Source organism: Neodiprion lecontei, chromosome 7 (assembly GCF_021901455.1).
Source record: "Neodiprion lecontei isolate iyNeoLeco1 chromosome 7, iyNeoLeco1.1, whole genome shotgun sequence".
Lineage (NCBI taxonomy): Eukaryota > Metazoa > Arthropoda > Insecta > Hymenoptera > Diprionidae > Neodiprion > Neodiprion lecontei.
In genome coordinates this window covers 10035430-10048708 of record NC_060266.1, presented here as the reverse complement: position 1 = coordinate 10048708, position 13279 = coordinate 10035430, and the positions used below count along the sequence as shown (strand labels likewise).

Genomic DNA, 13279 nt, shown 5'->3' with positions numbered 1-13279 from the left:
AAAATATACTTTGGCAGAGAATTCGTGCTCTCCCCTCCTTATCGTATAAAGACACATACAAATACATGGGTCCTCTTCTGTTCTCTTATAACCATGTGTCGGCGCCATCTCACTATACACAAAAATGTTAAAAGTGAATGGTCGAATCTGATGAAATGGAATAGTGTGATTAAAAATTTTGATCATCTTGAATAATCCGAAAAGTTGAGATAATTCTTTTGAAATTGAGATATTCATTTTTTACGAATCACTCTAAATTTCACCGTGTTCAATATTTTACTACCGATAGCAGATATCTAACGTATGGCCGTTCGGAATGAATATGAATGGGAAATTCCTTGTCAAACCCGACGGATTATTTGTAATCGGAAAGATTTTTTATAGAATGTATAAAATGGTAGAAGCCTCGCCAAGAATGGTACCATTAAACAATTCGTTCGTTAATAACAATTACAATGTTCAATGTTTCCGGATAAACCAAAGTTTTCTACGAAAGCTTATCCTCTCTGCTCGCGAATGCGCTGTGAATCATTTTTCTTCGTCAAATAGAACCGGAGATGAGATATTGATTCTTCAACTTTACTGCGCGCCCATTTTGCAACAAAATTGAATGACTCGGCGCTTTCGGAGAAAAAAATCGTAGAAATAGGTTTTGACTTTTTATGCTCACATATCACTTCGAAAAAGCTTTCATTGTTTTGGAAAATACGCGGTCATTTTTTGTCAGAATGATATTTCTGACTCAAGAACCTAAATTTCGTCCCAACTGACTTTTTATGGTTTATATGATGAAATAATAACAATCGTAATATTTATTTTCCTTAAGATTTGAAATTTCTCGATTATTTGCATCGTACTTAGGGTATATGTCAACACGTGTAAATTTCTCCAATTATCGGAAAAGAAAATTACCGTACGATTATAATAATTGAACTCTCCGAGCATTCGAATCTAGGCTCCGATAAAATTGTGGTATTCGCAACGAAGCATTCAGCAATTCTTATGTTCTGCACACTCCTAACGAAAAATCAAAATGATTATATATGAAGAGAATAGAGAAAAGAAAATTTGAAACACGTATACAATTTGGTTACTCAATATTTTGAAAAATGTATAACAGAACGACGATCGAAACAAATGTCAAAAAAACGACGATCTTTCGAACGCCACTCTTTCGAAGCAAACGTAAACAAGACGATTTGTTTTCTACATTTTTTTTCTATACTATAAAAATGCTGGAAGTCCCTCCCCACTCCTCAACGGTGTACATTTTCGTAGAAATACAATGAGCATCATGGGTACAGTGAGAACAATCTGGGGCGAGTGTTTCCATACTTATGAACGGTAGTGTATATTCATTTAAAGAAAAAAACGGCAATTTCTCAAATAATGAATTGAAAAATCTGAAAAAATTCACGCAGAGTACCTTTCAGTAGTACTTTGATTTAACCAATTATGGGGCAAATGGGGTAAATTACGAAAATATCGATTTTTGGAAAAAAAGGTGAGAACCGAAGTTGTTCAGAATTTGATTATCAACAAGTTTGTTGCTATTCATTTATGCCATCAAGTTGAAAATAAACGAGATAATGGAAATATTTCGAATTTGTCACTTTTTTCAGGTTTAATTCCAAAAATCTTGATCCTGGAAGAAAAACTGTAATAACTAGACTTGTAGAGAATCAAAATTGATACAACTTTTGTTCCGACGGTTTTTCTGTAAAATCAAAACCGGCCGAGTTATTCAAGAAAAACCATTTTAACCTAAAAAAACCATTTTTCGAATATACGCATAAGCATGATTTGGTCGCCATTTTGAATTTACACTCCCAGTGACCCCCCCGAGACAGCTGTGAAAAAAAAATTTTCGTACAAATTATTTACAAATTAACCGGGGAATTTCGATATCAATTCTGACGATGACCCAAGAAATTAAAAGGTTGATCGAAACAGAAATCCGAAAAAATTAAATTTCCATTTCTTTGAATGAAAAAAGGCGTTTTCCCGAAAAATTTCTTAGGAACTGTCGACTCCAATTTTGACAAGGATTCGCCCTGTCAAGTATTTGCTGTGAATTACGAATCACCCTGCATAGCAAGTGCAGATTTGGCAGGATTCTTGTAAATTGAAATTGTAAATGAAATTTGCAGTATAAAACACTTACCATTGCAACGAACGATTCGTTCGTCGGCGCGTCAAATTTAACCTTTTTTCGGTTTAGCCGTGCGACGTAACTCATCCATTGTTGCACTCACAAGATTATTGTTGTTTGTAACAAATATATGTATACACACTGGCCGCGTGAAAATTTGCACGTGATTAGAACTTGTGTCACGGCAAATTACCAAAACACTCGCGTTTGCTTCGTTCGCCGCGAAAAGTGAATGTGGACGGTACGCGAGGAAACGCAGAAGTGACGGCCGCTCGGATAGTGGGGACAGTGGGGTGTGAGGGATAGTACTCGGAATCCGAAGAAGTTGATTCCTTCGAGAGTTCCAAATTTCTGTGAAATCTTATAGGATTGTGCCGGATTTGATGTACAACAGTAACACATACCCTGACTTTTCGTAGGTCGTATACAATGCAGAAACCAACCCAAAACTCGCTAGCGTATCCGTAGCGTATACCATCTACGAGAAGTCACGGTATGTAGTTTTATAACGATTTCCACCAAATGAGTAACATTCAGGTAGTTCGTCTAATGTAAAAAAAAATTTTGGTAGCATCATTCAGAACTAGGCGTAATTGACAAATGAAACGAAGCAAATAAAGTGTGAAATCCTTATTTGTTGAGAATTAAAAACAGAAAAAATTGGCAAGCAAATTCTTCATCAGAATTTTAACAAGGATCGGCCCTGTAAAATATTTGCCACGAATCTTGAACCGTTGTATGCAGTAATTGTATGTATGTACAATGACATAGATTTTTTGCGGGATGTATTTCTAGTATTGTTAAACACATCCGGTTCAGAAACAATTTCGCGTATGTATTAGGGTAATCTTTAAAACAGGCTCGGACGATTATCAACCGGCTCCCCCCCCCCCCCCCCCAAATTTGCTATAAATAAATAAATAATGGTCTGTTCAAGAGTATAATTTTTTATCTCAACCCTAAACCCTCACGCCTATACTTGCGTGTTTCCTGCAATTTCGGTATTTATTTTACTGCCGCATCAAATCTTTCGGTCAATAATCTGTAAGTATAACAATTTTGCGGACATTGATGCTACTATTAGATGAGGATATCCGGAGCGTATATGGGGCATTCTATGTCAATTATTCGCCATTTACATCTGCCTTTTCGACGAACAGGAATTAAAGGATAGGTATTTTCGTTTTTGTTAATGATTTTCTATCAAATCGATGAAAAAAGGTAGATTTAAGTGGTGCGTACTCGATGTAGAATGCCCCAAAACCCTTTAATGAAATGAAAAAGAATAATTTTCTTTGCGGAACTACGACTCAAAACGAGAAAAGAAACAGTATGTTATTTTAATATCGGGTTTTGGAAAAGCCATGAGCATTTAAAAAAAAAATTGTGCGATATTTTGATAAATTTATGGTGTTTGGATGGGTTGAGACAAACATCTAAAATATTTCAGAAAGACTGCTTTTGGCAGGTACAAGAAAGTGTAAAATTTTCAGTAGAATAAAAATTGGTCGAGGTCACGGGTTGGTCGGTTTCGCATGGAATGCCCCGTTCACGTATAGTCGGGCTACGTGTGATTACGAATAGTTACCGCGATTGTGAACTGATATTACCATTTCCCAACGATGCCTTATAATATGCACGAATTTCGAAATCTAACGGTTATTCTGAGTGAGTTGTACATTTTTTCGTATCCACCTAAAAGCCTATGCTCTCGTCGGCACTGCAGATTGTTGCTTTAGCAGAAACATAGGACGTGTGCGTATTACCATGTCGTTTTATCATCTGGTACCGCTTCGGTCGACTACAGCGCTTCTGGAGGTTCAACGTTGAACTAAATTACAGACTTCTCGTGCATCAGAACGGGCTCCTGTCACCTGAAAATCGCCCGCACAAATCGTGCCATATTTACAGCAAACTGACTGGTGCTATAGGTTTTCCCGGATTACGTGTGTGTTTTTGTACGTCGGTATCTCCCTGGCAAAAGTGAAAGAAATTCTGATATCGCACAAACGGTGAATATTCAACAAGTCGCTAGCCCGATCGGCCATGTTTGACGCGACGTGATTTCATTGAGTTCATCATTATTTTTATTAGACGTTATCAATGATCTTCGATAGTAGTGACTGAGATACAGACGTACAATTTTATTCAAGCTATCTTTTAAAAATTTTCCCAGTCAGATTCGTACCCCCGTTTTATCAGGATTTGTGCGGGCGATTTCCCCGCTTCTGACGTCACGAAATATATATAGGACATGCCAGGTCAGCGGCACCTTAATATGTGCTTGGGATTGGTTTTCCGAATTAGGCGTTTGAATAAGTATTTGAGTGGATTTTTCTGTTTTTCTCGAGTTCTCCGGAGAATTTTTATTCGTTGAATTAGAATTTTGGTTGGAGATTTGTGACTGTTCGGGAGTTAGACGTGAGTTTCCCGACGCGTTCGTCTCCTCTAAATTTTCTAATTGTCCTTCAAATAATTGGTCGCCCTGCGTACTAACTTGTGATCTGAGTCGTCGATCTGAAGGCGGAGTATGTACTACGGCTGGGCGTTTTTTATCGGTAGGAGGGTCTTCCTTTCCCATTTAATGTTGGGATTGCACAATCTTTTGTTAATAAGGTTTATTTTAATTTTTAGATCCCGTGTCGGAGAAAAAGGAGGTAGAAATCGTTGAAAGTTTGCACGGGAGGTATTCAGAAATAATTTTTGCCTTTTTCCTAATCTTTGCGTCTTCTTCGCTTATCGTTCTGGGTCGCGTTGGGGGCTCGAACAGCTTATTTCTTTCTTTTATTCGCTCTTCTGTATCTCCCGTGTGATAGCAAATATCTTCAAAAGTTCCGATGGTATGGTTAGAATTCTGCGGTTTATTGAGATAAGGCTCCTTTACAGAGTCCGGAATTTCGTGCGGATCGCTTAATATAATCGGCTGAGTATGTTGTTCCCAAAGCTTCGCTACGGTTCCGCGTTTTCCTCCGTTTATTTCGTTCGATTTTGGAAGCATCCGTTATGAGAACAACGGGTATTTGTCAGAGGTTTCGATTGAAGGTTGAAATCTTGGTTCGACAGAGTATTTCGATGAAAACGAGGGATCTCAGTGATACAAGATCCCAGTGGTTGCGATATTGAAGAAATATTCGAATGGAAAATTTCCAGAGCGGATGGAAAAATTCTTGACTGACTCATTGATTTTTAGAATTTTGGCAAGTTAACGGGTATTAAAATTCAGGTTTGTTGAGTTATTTTATCAAATCGAGCGAGATTAGGATGATTTTCAGTTCGTGTCGGTAGTGCGCAAAGCTTCCGCCGTCCGTCGGTCGCTACTCGCGTCACAAAAAGTTTTTTGCGATTATAACGTTTGGTTTTCCCGGCCGATGCACCATAAAAAATTTTATATGTGACGTTGGAACGGTACCTGGTGGAAATTTTCAGATGTTAGACACCGGAATCATTCACACAGCTACAGTTAGACTCACATCAGTAGTTTGGGTCACCAATTACCGATAAAGTATTGAAATACACCGGATAACGGGCATTCTGTCGCTCTAATCGAAGGAGTAATTATTGGATAAAAGATTTAATTAATTAGCTTACCTCTTGAGAATACTCTGGATATGATGACTTGCAGCGTAGATTGGTGAGAGGATTTAACGGAATAACTGATTCTAATATATTTGGATACTTTGATTAACTTGGATTTATTTTATAAGTTCAATATTTCAAGTCACAAAAACGGAGTTACTTGGTGTAAGATCTTAAATTAATATGAAAATATGGAGCTGAAAGCTCGCTGGACTTTTGGGCAGAGTAACGTTGTAGGAAAAGTTTAAATGCAAAAGGCAAAAGGATTTTACCGCGAGACTGTACCGGAACAAGATGACGAATCTGGTGGTAGAAACCAAGAGGACGATCTGATGATCGGTCGCCGTTTTTATAGGGGTCGATCGTTGCGCAGAACGATCCCTTTCTTTAGATTTTGTCACCTTTTGCGCACCTCCCCCTTTTTCTAGGAATTCCAATTAGGGCACGACATCTTCGCCGCATGCACGCCTGTGATCTTAGTTCTTTAACTATTACTATATTGCAAGCTTTTACATATGGTATAACGCTGCGTTGGTGCGGTGGTGTAGGTGCGGGGTCGTTATTCTGTAATTTTCCATTCTGCGTGAGCTTTGTTGTTGGGGCGCAAGCCCCCCCTTGGCCCTTCGGCTACTGTGCTTCTTCCCCCCGTGGCGTACTTTCAGCAGCTATTTCCTAATATGGTAATCGCAGTGCGTATGCGCTAGTGGTGACTCATGTTTTATGTTAGTACCGTGTGCATTTTCGGGGTCACGATGCGCTGAATTCTAGTTCCTGTTTACTCCTTAATATTCTTACTATCCTGTTCGTTACAAAGTCTATATGTCATATTGGTTACTCGTCGTTCGTTAGTTTTATAGCGTGTATCTATATAAAATTGCATATGTATTATAATTGATTACTGTCGTTATTCACCTGGAGTAGAATAGCGATTGTTTATGAGACATAGTTGCTATTTGCTTAACATTATTAGAATCGCGCTGCTTCGAATATTCTTAGGTGTTTGTATTATAATTATCTTAACAGATTTAGGGTATTTAACAATTTGATAATCCATGGTTTTAGAGCAGGTTTACATGTGTGCTTTTGTATATCTCTTCTGTAATTATTAATTCTTATATTGATATAAATCGGCTTGGAAGCTTCTAGAACGTTTTCTTTATATTTGTTGGTTGCCTGTCATTGGGCGTTGCCACGTATGCATCTTTGAGTTTATTGCGAGTTGATTTACCTTCAATCGTTTCGTCGGTAAGTTTCCTTATGTGTTCTCTAGATGGAGCTCTGTATGGCTCCACATTGGAGATCTGCATTGCCTTCAAAACTTTGCGCGTGTTGCCTACAATACGGTGTTACGGAGAAGAGTATGATTCATGCTGGATAATTAGTATTTACGGTTTTGAAGGTCTTGCACTCTCTGGTTTTATGGATTATTGCAGCAGTGCTATCTTTACATTATATTGGTTATACATTTATCTATGGTTTTACAGTCTTCTATAAACCAGGCTATATAGTATAGCGTAAGTTGCTTACAGTATAGCTCTCAAATGCGAATGCACAAATGGCATTGTCGAATGTTACATAATAATTGGATATAATCGTGTTAGTTAATTATGGTGTTAATATGATAGTGATATATAATAACGTATAATAATATTATAGCTCTTTGTAGTGCGAAGATCTCGTAACATGGTTTTTAAGCTTTGGTTAGTGAATGTCATAGTTATTTCCATCTAGGGATATTCCAAATAATTAGACAGTTGTTTTAATTCCCTATGGTTACAAGATTCTCGTACTTCGAGTTTGGTTAGTTCATAAAAGTAATATGCAGTAATAATAGTCGATAAAACATACGGACGTTCCGGTCGGATGTTACACTGTGTTGGATTCATTGCTGCCGATTTTTTAGTTAGAGATTTGTTAAGAATCTGAGAAATACGGTGTGATTACCGGACCGCACAACCCCCACCCATTAATGAGACGCGAAAAGCGCGGCCTAGCCGCACGACTGGGGTTGGGGCCGAGTGAGTCTGTCCCGAGCGCACCGCCGTGAATGTGTGCGTCTCGTTAAATGTATTGTACGTCCCTTTAGAGTTTCTATATTCTGCATTATCTATATGTATTTATGTATACGTCTCCTAAAAAGCATGGTGTCAATAAAGAACCGCGCTGTTTTACCGGTCGCATAAAAATAAAAAGTACCGCCACCCGAGTTCTCTTTACCACCTAACCTCGATCTACGCCGCGTGGTTAGGAACAATTGCAAAATCTCTATTAGATTTTATTTGCGACGCATGGTATTGTATATATTTATTTATTAAATGCAATGATAATCTACACGCGTTTCACAAATGCTTTTTTTTTCCTGGAGCGCTCAATGTTCGTAAATTTTGCGTATAACGCATGAGCGGACTCTAGTGACTGAATTAAGAACCTCAAAGCGTTCCAACAAGCACCAAGGCACAGTGTTCGACCGTGTAACACAGTGTCACACTGTGTCTCCTTGCTGGGAAGCTCCCTATGACATTCACTAACCAAAGCTTAAAAACCATGTTACGAGATCTTCACACCACAAAGAGCTATAATATTATTATACGTTATTATATATCACTATCATATTAACACCATAATTAACTAACACGATTATATCCAATTATTATATAGCACTCGACAATGCCATTTGTGCATTCGGAGCTGAGAGCTATACTATAAGCAACCTATGCTTTACCATATAGCCTGGAGTATAGAAGACTGTAAAACCATAGATAAATGTATAACCAACATAATGTAAAGATAGCACTGCTGCAATAACCCATAAAACCAGAGACTCCAAAACCGTCAAAACCGTGAATACTAATTATCCAGCATGAACTATACCTTCCTCCGTAATACCGTATTGTAGGCAACACGCGCAACGTTTTGAAGGCAATGCAGATCTCCAATGTGGAGCCATACAGAGCTTCACCTAGAGAATACATTAGGAAACTTACCGACGAAACGATCAAAGGTAAATCAACTCGCACTAAACCCAAAGATGCATACGTGGCAACGCCCAATGACAGGCAACCAACAAGTATAAAGAAAACGTTCTAGAAGCTTCCAAGCCGATTTATATCAATATAAGAATTAACAATTACAGAAGAGAATTATATACGACAGCATACATGTAAACCTGCTCTAAAAACTACGAATTATCAAATTGTTAAATACCCTAAATCTGTTAAGATAGTTATAACGCAAACACCTAAGAATATTCGCAGCAGCGCGATCCTAATAATGTTAAGCAAATAGCAACTATGTCTGATAAACAATCGCTATTGTACTCCAGGTGAATAACGACAGTAATCAATTATAATACATATGCAATTTCATATATTTACACGCTATAGAACTAACAAAACGACAAGTAACCGATATGACAATCTTAATATATAAACTTTGTAACGAACAGGATAGTAAGAATATTTAAGAAGTAAACTATGACTAGACGGCATTAACGTACACCACGAAATATGGGTCACCACTAACGCATGCGCACAGTGATTACCATATTAGGAAATAACTGCTAAGATCGGCCCGGGTCCTAACGCCCACAGTAGCGCAATTCTGTAACTCGTTATGCTGTCGTTATGGACTCATAACGACAAGTTTCGTTATGCTACCGACCGCGTCGCTATTATAACGACAAATGCGATTCTGTACACTATTCTTAGCGAGTTTTGTCGTTATTAGTAACGAAAAGTGTCGTTATGATGTCGTTACGGTGCGAGCGGATAGCGAGGCTCAGAACCCCCTCGGTACGCTATAACGACGATTATAACGACACTTTGCACACGAGCTAGTGGAGTGGTGTGCGTTTCCCATATTTTTCTCGACTCCGAGAAAGTGCTTCGAAAAGTGCTCCGAAAGTGAAAAATAATTACGACGTTTGAAATAACAAGTAAGTAAGTTGAATTTTGCAGTAATTATGAATTATCAATGCAGATTGACTTCAGAAAAAATTGTAGAATAGATTTCATTATTTTCTAAAAAAGAATAACATAACCTATAAATTGTAGTGTTGCTCCGAAGAACCCACAAAGTTGCTTCCACAAATATAATTATTCATTAATTTCATTAATAATTCATTTCTACTATTAAGTCTATTATTTACGCTGTTTCTTTGATTATCTTCAATCTCAAAGGATCATGGCTATCGAATACCTTGCTTGGGATGTATTCGTTCTTGAGGAAAGATTACGTCGACTCGAACGTCGTGTGGAAAGAAGGCGACTAAGAGATGCTCAGAATCCTTTTTAGCTACCACGAGAAGAGTTTCTCAGCCTTTTTCGCCTGCCTCAAGAAGCTGTGATGAATCTTGGTTAACACCTCAGCAAAGCAGCATAGGTTCAGTTTGAGTTTTATATACATAATATGCATATTATATTTAGTCTACTTTTTTCTAAATCAATATATTTTCCATCAGGTGATGCTGGATATCCGTTGGAGCCTTGGCTGTTAACACCTCTGGCCAATTTTCCTGAAGATACGCGACAACATCAATATACACAACAACTATGTAAGGTTAGAAGCGTCGTCGAGCGGTTTTTTGGAGTTTTTAAATCTGTATGGAGATGCTTGTCATACCAGCGAGTCTTGATGTACGAACCAGCGTTCGCAGCGAAAATTGTTAATGCGTGTGCAGTACTGCACAACATGAGAGTGCAACTACGATTAAACAATGAAGATGACGAACAACTAGCACCGATAGCTCATCCCGTAGAGAATGATGTTGATCCGATGGATCAAGATGACGAATACAACAGACGAGGACCACGCGCTTTGGCTCAACGAATTCAACAACAAATTATGAGAGAAAGATTTCCCAACTTCCGTGATGCGGATGAATAGAATACAGAATATGGAATGATGTTTATGGTTAAATTGCCAACAAGTATAATGTTTAAAGGTGATGAGAGAAATTAACGACAACAGAGTCAGGGCGGTGTTACGCTCCGACGTACTGCCTTGGCGTACCTTTTTCAAAATTCCATGTCATTTCATTTCTTTAATATCTTCAATGCACAGATATTATTTCATCAAAATCTCATAGGCTCATAGGAGTAAGGCTGCGGTCAAGCATCTCTATACGCCAGGTTCGATTCCTGGCTCCGTCGTTAATTTTTCAAAATCACCAATTTTTCGAATTTACATTCCTTCAACTATAATGTTTACAATTGATTGTACATAAAGAAATATTCAATTGTGTTTTTAAAGTATAACTTTATTTTATAAAAAATATTCACCTTTTCTAACCTGAACAAAAAATAAAAACGCGAAAAATCTTTATTCTAAACTAGACCTCAATTTTTTTTCAAATGGTATTGTTTTTAAATAGCTTTGCCTCCATGAAATTAACAAACTCAAAGACTTCTTGAAGTATTGAAAATATTACAGCTACAGTTATGATCTTTAGTAAAAAATGGGAGTAGTTATATAATTTTACTCTTCAGAATATTGGTTCTACGTGAAGAACCCAATGGTGGTCCATGCAAAAAGAATAGTGAGGAAAACGTAGAAGCAGTAAACGCTGCATGGGGATTCACGACACGTGGTCAAAGGGCTCCTTTTAAGAGTATGAGTGCAAATAAATTTTTTTACTCGTATTGAAATTTATTAAAAGTATTAAACGGTGTTAAGATCGTTAAGATATAATAACAATGATGATATTTATATTTACAATGTTCACTATACGATGGATTTGCACTGACTGTGACTGAGTGATTGTGCGCGCCTCGATTTAAACCTTCATGCGCGCCACCGCGGCACGAATTTCAATTATTTTAAGGCGAGTTTCGATGAAATTCTAGTTACTTACTAAGGATTTGTCACAATACGTCACTTCCTGTCGGTATCCATAACGACGATTCGTTATCCCATTCTGTAACGTCGAAGTGTCGCTATTCGTAGTTACGGAATCGCACCGTCGTTATGAGATTGTCGTTACACGCGGCGAAATTCGTTATCGTTACGATAGCGTTCCGAATCGTTATTCTTATAATGAGTTACAGAATCGCGCTACAGGGAGGAAGAAGCACGATACCCGAGGGGCCAAGGGGGGCTTGCTGCCCCAACACCAAAGCCCACGCAGAATGGAAAATTACAGAGCAACGACCCTGCACCTACACCACTGCACCAGCGCAGCGTTATACCATATGTAAAAGCTTGCAATATAGTAATAGTTAAAGAACTAAGATCACAGGCGTGCATGCGGCGAAGATGTCGTGCCCTAATTCTAATTCCTAGAAAAAGGGGGAAGGTGCGAAAAAGTTGACAAAATCTAAAGAAGGGGATCGTTCTGCGTAACGATCGACACCTATAGAAACGGCGACCGATCATCGGATCGTCCTCTTGGTTTCTACCACCAGATTCGTCAGCTTGTTCCGGTACAGTCACGCGGTAAAATCCTTTTGCCTTTTGCATTTAAACTTTTCCTACAACGTTACTCTGCCCAAAAATCCAGCGAGCTTTCAGCTCCACTTTGTCATATTAATTAAATATCTTACATTGAGTAACTCCGTTGTTTGTGACTCGAAATATTGAACTTATAAAATAAATTCAAGTTAATCAAAGTATCCAAATATATTAAAATCAGTCATTCCGTTAAATCCTCTCACCAATCTACGCTGCAAGTCACCATATCCAGATTATTCTCAAAAGGTAAGCCAATTAATTAAATCTTTCATCCAACAATTACTCCTTCCTCAGTTCATTCGATTAGAGCGACAGAATGTCCGTTGTCCGGTGTATTTCAATACTTTATCGGTAATTTATGACCCAAACTACTGATGTGAGTCTAGCTGTAGCTGTGTGTCCGATTCCAGTGTCGAACATCTGGAAATTTCCACCAGGTACCGTTCGGCGTCACAATGGGTATGTTCCGATGTTACGTTCCGAGAGGAACGTTTCGAGTCGACTCTGATTCGCCGCGTGATTTAAATTGTTCTCCTGACTTACGTAGTTGGTGTATGTAAATCTCGGGAATCCGCTGATCAGCTCCTCAGATCTTCTCGTTCAACTCGCCTACAATTCTGAGAGTTTGTTAGGTAGGGCTCGTGCCAACCATCACTATGCGTGATTGAAATAATTATTTATGACAACACTTGGGTTAATTACACATTTATTAACGGTCTCCTTCTAGTTCTCGATGGTAGGTTTACAATCGTGTTACAGATTGGTGTTAATCACTATCGCAGTGACAAACTTACAAGTCTCGAAGGTTCTGAATGACTTATAATGATTTTATTCTAGGATTTCGGTAGAGGTCTGATCTGTTGTCTATGATGTCTGAAGTTCTTCTACTTATTCTGTTTTTGGGAAGGTTGACTTAGAGGGGAAATAGGAGGAGTTCAAAAGGAGTCGCGGTTTCTCGCGGGTCTCGGATGATTGGTTGAGGATGATGAAAAAATTGGGGGTAAGGTTTCTGGTTCGTGCGTGGGATCTCGGTGGTGGATTGGCGCGAGGTGATTGGTTAAGAGAAGCAAGCGGCGAAGCGCTGACTGGTCTTGTTTTCGTTAA

At 38.4% G+C, this 13279-nt stretch overlaps 1 long non-coding RNA gene across 2 annotated transcripts; it reads left to right on the top strand.

The window, feature by feature from the left end:
- Positions 1-9317: 9317 nt before the first annotated feature.
- On the top strand, positions 9318-10980 carry LOC124295381. Of its 2 annotated transcripts, none has more exons than XR_006905328.1 (3): positions 9318-9666; positions 9907-10108; positions 10188-10980. It is a non-coding gene; the product is annotated as an uncharacterized LOC124295381 (long non-coding RNA). The 2 variants fall into 2 exon arrangements; XR_006905327.1 differs by having other exon boundaries at positions 9320-9662.
- Positions 10981-13279: the final 2299 nt, after the last annotated feature.